The sequence below is a fragment of the Rhinopithecus bieti genome, unplaced genomic scaffold (genome assembly GCF_001698545.2).
Source record: "Rhinopithecus bieti isolate Rb0 unplaced genomic scaffold, ASM169854v2 scaffold_15769, whole genome shotgun sequence".
Lineage (NCBI taxonomy): Eukaryota > Metazoa > Chordata > Mammalia > Primates > Cercopithecidae > Rhinopithecus > Rhinopithecus bieti.
The window spans coordinates 2842619-2848657 of record NW_016809129.1 but is presented as its reverse complement, the minus strand read 5'-3'; the positions used below and the strand labels follow the sequence as shown (position 1 = coordinate 2848657).

General features: G+C 41.3%; 1 pseudogene across 1 annotated transcript; it reads right to left on the bottom strand.

Moving 5' to 3' along the window:
- Nucleotides 1-5554: 5554 nt before the first annotated feature.
- Nucleotides 5555-5992, bottom strand: LOC108539725 (protein MEF2BNB pseudogene; annotated as a pseudogene). Its single transcript, XR_001888467.1, has one exon. The product of XR_001888467.1 is annotated as a protein MEF2BNB pseudogene (transcript).
- Between the last annotated feature and the right edge of the window lie 47 nt (nucleotides 5993-6039).

Genomic DNA, 6039 nt, shown 5'->3' with positions numbered 1-6039 from the left:
GTTACTACTATGCATTAAGGAACCCGAAAGAAAGCATTAATCATTATGTAAAGAATGTTATGAACAGCCTAAAAAGAAGAAAGAAAATAAAAGAGCAATGGCCCATTATAAAAGGTTTTTTAAAAAATGTTTATTAAGAGAGGAGCATTTAATCTGAAATTTTAATAAAATAATTATCCTCTTAGTGATTGGCTAATACATTAATCTTGCTGGAGTAATGTTTTTATCTTCTAAAAGATACCTGTTTGGTAAAATGGGCTGAGGATAAAATATTTAAGCTATTTTTAAGTCACTGAGCTTTTCAGTGACTCTTGATGGCAGGTCCGCATTTGATGCCTTATTGTACTATTCACTAAAAGCAACATGGTCAGCCCCTTAGAACACCACTTCTGGTAAGTTGCCTTGGTTTCCCTCCACATTTTCAGATATTCAGATTAATAGAATAATTTTTGAAATTTGTCCTGTTTAACGCAATTCACCAATAGGTATAGAGCACCAGATACCAGGCACCAGGACATAAAAAGACCAATAGTCTGTGACCTCAAGAAGCTTGCAAGAGCAACTTCTATATGTATAGCAACGTTTATTTAGGGCCTACATTTATATGTAGTCAACAACATTTTGAGCTGAATTATCAGCACTTTTCCCTTTTCTAAGAATGCTTCCCACCTAAGAGATGGGCCCTGTGACTTTCATTGTCACTAATTCCAGCAACATAATTTGTGATCAGGGCTGGACAGTGGCCCAAGCTGGACTAATTAGATTAATCCTCCTGCCTTTTGAATAAGGAAACAGAGAGTCTTGTAAATGAGCTCTGGGTTATGGGTCAGCTAGACTCAGGAAATGAGGGCTCTGGATTGGCATGATTTTAGAGTTGCCAGATAAAATACAGGCCTGCTATATTTTTGCTTGCTAAATCTGGCAACCGTACATGATACGCCATATAAAAGTGGAGTTAAGAAAGCTATTCTGCAACAAGGAGTAGAAACATAGAGATAACAAAAATTAACAACTATGGTGAAAGTGTAGTGGAGAAGTGGATAAGTTTCAGGAAAAGGAAAAATATCCCAAGTGTTGCCTCAGTCACTGACAACTTTTCAGTCCTCAGTTCCAGTCCCTTGAGGAATGTGGCTGCATTTCTTGCCCTTGAGTTCTGTGAGATACCTTGCCTGTTTATAAGAGATTTTTTTTCTTTAGATAGCTCAGCGGAAATACATTTCTCATATCAAACATGTCCAAAGGCATGCATAATGTTGTCACGCTTCGAGAAAAGTTTTATTTTTTTGTAAACTTTAAAGAATTCACAGGGTCCATGAAATAGATGAATAGGAAACTTGTTTCTTATTTACCAAGTAGGAAAGTTTGCCTCAAATACAATGAGATGTCTGGATCAGTACTTCTGACATTGTATATTTGGAAACCTGCATAGGTCTCCTTGGTTTCCTTAGAAGTATAGTTAACGAGTAATGTACATTCCCTAGGTGTTATTCTAAAATGTTGTCCCCAAAGTAAAAAGTATCCACAGGATAAAGTTAGACATCAGGCATAATTAAATTTCAATAATGTTTATTCCTCCACTTCCTTTTCCTTGTCTCTTTCTTTCTCCTTTTCTTTTTTCTCCCTTGTCCCATCTCTAATCTCCCTGGCTAAATTCCTCCAGAGGAAAAAGAAAGCCATCAAAAAAGTCACTAACACCTCAGTGTAAACTACTTGAAAGTGCTATTCACACTTGTAGTATTTGCATTTTAAAAGAAGACCTTTAAGAGAGAGGAAGCCAACAGAATATTTCTGGGCTTCCCAGAACAACAACCTTACTATATTGCTATAGACAGCAACCTGTACACAACCCTATTTAATGTGGTGTTTATATTAAATTAATATTAGATCATTGGGTGAGACAGGTCATCATGGTGAGTATTCAATAAATCATCTTGGTCTGGGTCCATCTACCCAAACGGGGACATGGCTAGCCTGGAGATGACTTTAACTGGTGTGGATCTAGGAAAAGGATCCATGGATATGTAAGCTAGGGACAGTCGTCATTGTCAACGGAGCAATGGCCCAACCCCCAGAACAACAAAGAAACAGAACCAACAGGGGACCTGAAGGATGGGCAAGAGAGATGATCTAAAACATACACTCGGTAGTGTATTTCCAAGGTTAGTTGTAAGGAGAGGCCAAGTAAGAGAACTACATTGCAAGGTTCTCGAACCTAAACAGAACACAGGTGGCTAGGCATTTGAATTTTACCCACAAGCTAATTGTTCCTTCTATCCGAAAACATCTTCCCCTGCCTAAAACTTTACTACCTGGATGTTCTTTTTATTCATTAAACCATCTCTTTTTGGCATTTTAGGGAAAATTATAAGTCATTCATACCTTAACATAAACTATGAAGAAACCAGTCAGTTCCAAGCTATATTTTAAAACATGGGACTATTGTGTAGTAGCATAGCTATTTGGGAGGCTGAGGCAGAAGGTGTCCAGGAGTTCAAGGCTACAGTGAGCTATGATTGCACCACTGCATTCAAGCCTGAGTGACAGAGACCCTGGTCTCTCAAAGATAAATAAATAGGCTGGAACCAGTGGCTCATGCCTGTAATCCCAGCACTTTAGGAGGTAGAAGTTGGAGAATAGCTTGAGTACAAGAGTTCAAGACCAGCCTGGGCAACATAACGAAAGGAACCCTGTATCTACGGAAAAAAAAAAAGTTAGCCAGGTGTGTGTGCCTATAGTCCCAGCTACTCAGGAAGCTGAGGTAAGTGGATCGCTTGAGCCCAGGACTTTGAGACTACAGTGAGCTATGATTGTGCCACGGTACTCCAGCCTGAGCAACAAATGAGATCCTGTCTCTGAAAAAAGAAAAAAAAAATTTTTAATAAAAATAAATAAATAAAATGTGGAAATGTTCTTATGGTTAGGGAGAAGGAAGACTTAATTTTGAAATAGGGGGGTATTTTGAGGGACAGGCAGGCCCAGTTATGACAGGAAGGCAGCATTGATGACACTTAGTACTGAAGTGCTAGAATTATGAGACAAGAATTGGAAGACAAACACAAAAAAGCCTTCAAATTCAATTTTTCTAGTTTACATTTTCTACAGTTTATCCATCCCACAAGATGACTCCCAGAACCCAGATGGAAAGAGCAATATATAGTACCTTTATGCAAATTGCATCCTTTCCCCCAGGTGGTGAAGTGCCATCCCAGGATCCATAGCCCAGTGAGCAGAGGGGCTATAGATTCCAGCCCCCTGTCTGCATTTTCTTAGCTGGGCATCACTGTGCACAACTTATACAACCATAGGTGCAGCAATCCCTCCCTCCATTCCTCCTCCGCCCTCCTCATACATACGTCTACCTGCTACTTAATGAAATATGACTCAACCATCAAGACCTAGCTCAAGTAGCACTTATGTTGTGATTTTCACAGGAGAGGCCTCTCCTCTACTGCCTTATGCTAACACTAGAGACGCATCATAGAATAGTGACGAACAGTGCCAACTCTGGAGCCAAACTGCTTGGGTGCAAATCCCAGCTATGCCATTTCTTAGTGGTATAACTGTGGACCCGCGCCCTGTTCCTTTATCTATAAAATGGAAGAATGTAAGTAACAATCTCATAAGTGTGTTATGGATATATAACAAGATAGCACGTGTAACGTACTTAGAACAAGTTTTGGAAAATAATGAGCATTCAGTAGGTATTTGGAATTGCTGTAACTCAGCTGTTGCTAATAGCATGTTATTATCACAGTGAATTTTTGTTACGCTGATATGTGCCTAGTTTTTCTAGTCAAGGAAAAAATTTTATTCATTTTATATTCCTAGGACCTGGTTAAAAAAAAAAATTACAGGTTCTAGGCTGAGCAAGGTGGCTCACGCCTGTAATCCCAGCACTTTGGGAGGCCGCGGGAGGTGGATCATGAGGTCAGGAGTTCAAGACCAGCCTGGCCAAGATGGTGAAACCTCGTCTCTACTAAAAATACAAAAATTAGCTGGGTGTGATGGCCCACGCCTGTTATCTCAGCTACTGGGATAGCTGAGGCAGGAGAATCGCCTGAACCCAGGAGGTGGAGGTTGCTGTGAGCCGAGATCATGCCCCTGCACTCAAGCCTGGGTGACAGACCAAGACTCATCTAAAAAGAAAGAAAGAAAAAGAAAGAAAGAGAGAGAGAAAGAGAGAGAAAGAGAAAGAAAGAGAAAGAAAAGAAAAAGTACAGGTTCTAGAAGATACTCTGTATATTTTTGATGAATAAACGAGTAAGCCTCTGGGTCGCAATAGCCAAGGAGAGTCCTCTCTTGGGAAAACAGGATTCCAGAGAGAGAGAAGTCCCAAAGAACAGTATATCCCACGTTTGTGGCCCAGATGCCCCAGATCCACTTAAATGGAAAGTAGAGATAGTTTCATGGTATGAACCTGTGGCGCTGCTTGAAAAAGCGAACTCTCCATTGCTTGAGGGCCCAGGAGAAAAGGTTTGCGAACAATGAGTGAAAAGAGGATATTCCTTCCAAGGCTAGACCCTGCCAATCCCAACTAAGAAGCCCCTCCTCCCATGTGTTTTATACAAAAGGTGAGATGGATCCATGTGAAATGGGGCAAGCCTTTGATTGGACAAGCTCAGGGATAATAGTGAACAGAAGGTACTTTAGATTACACATGTCTAGGCATAGGAAGCTCACCAAGACATTGAATGGCGCTTAGAATAGAATAGTGATTGGCACAATGTTGGTACTCAATAAATAAGTGTTAGATTGATCCATAAATTATAGAAAGAATAAAATGATGAACAACAAGGAATAAGATTATCAATCAATCGGTGGTGGTGGCGAATCCTCAAATTATATTGTGAAGGTGACTGGTTAACAATAGTCTACAGTGTCCGGAGGAACACTGGATCAAGAAATTACTGAAAGGTCTGGAGTCATTTGCATTTGAAAAAGGCTGCATGCTATACAGTGGAGATTTTTTAAAAATTAGCTTAATAAGAACTCTGCTTAGCTTTTGTTTGGTTAACAGGATGAAATATTTGTCCCCTGCAGAGTGTTCAACAGTCTATCTCAAAGTTTAAAAAACACATAAAACTAAAATTAAATTTATGCTTAGAAATATAAACTATAATGCACATTTGAAAACAAGGGCAATTTCTGGTATGAAGCTATGGCACTTAAAAAAATTTCTGTGGTGGTTAAATACTGTTAGTGTCTTTATTTTTATTTTTTATTTATTTATTTTTTTGAGATAGAGTCTTGCTCTGTCACCCAGGCTGGAGTGTAGCCGCGTGATCCTGGCTCACTGCAACCTCCGCCTCCCAGGTTCAAGCGATTCTCTTGACTCAAACTCACGAGTAGCTGGGATTACAGCACCTGCCACCAAGCCCAGCTAATTTTTGTATTTTAGAAGAGACAGGATTTCACCATGTTGGCCAGGCTGGTCTCGAACTCCTGCCCTCAAGCGATCCACCTGCCTTGGCCTCCCAAAGTGCTGGGATTACAGGAATGAGCCACCGTGCCCGGCGTATCTTTATTATTTTTTTTAATTAATTTTTTTGACAAGAGGAAAGAGTTTTCGAATAAGCGAGAAGCAGCGGTTCCCAGCGCAGCTGAGAGACAGTCCCTGCGGCTGAGAGTGGCAGCGGGGGCGGGCGGTCCCAGCAGCTACCTGTGGCCCTGGGCACTGGCATTCATATGGTCTCGGATGCTGATGGCCTGTTTGAGCAGACCTTCCACGCTGCGGAAGTAGACGCTACCGTCCATTAGCTTCTTCCTGGCGCTGCGGTCGTACTCCGCGGTGTAGATGGCTCCCTGGCTCTGCACCTCCTGACACTGCATGGCTGCCTGGTGCCGGGCCAGCTCCGGGAGGGAGCGGCGCACGTGCTCCTGCAGTCGGTACAGGGCCACCGACGGCTCATTCGCCAGGACGGAGATGCTCTCAGTGAATGTGTCCGTGACTTTCTTCCCCTTGAGCTGCATCTCCGGTTCCTCCATAGTGACCAAGGCCTCTTTATTTTATTTATTTATTTATTTATTTATTTTATTTAT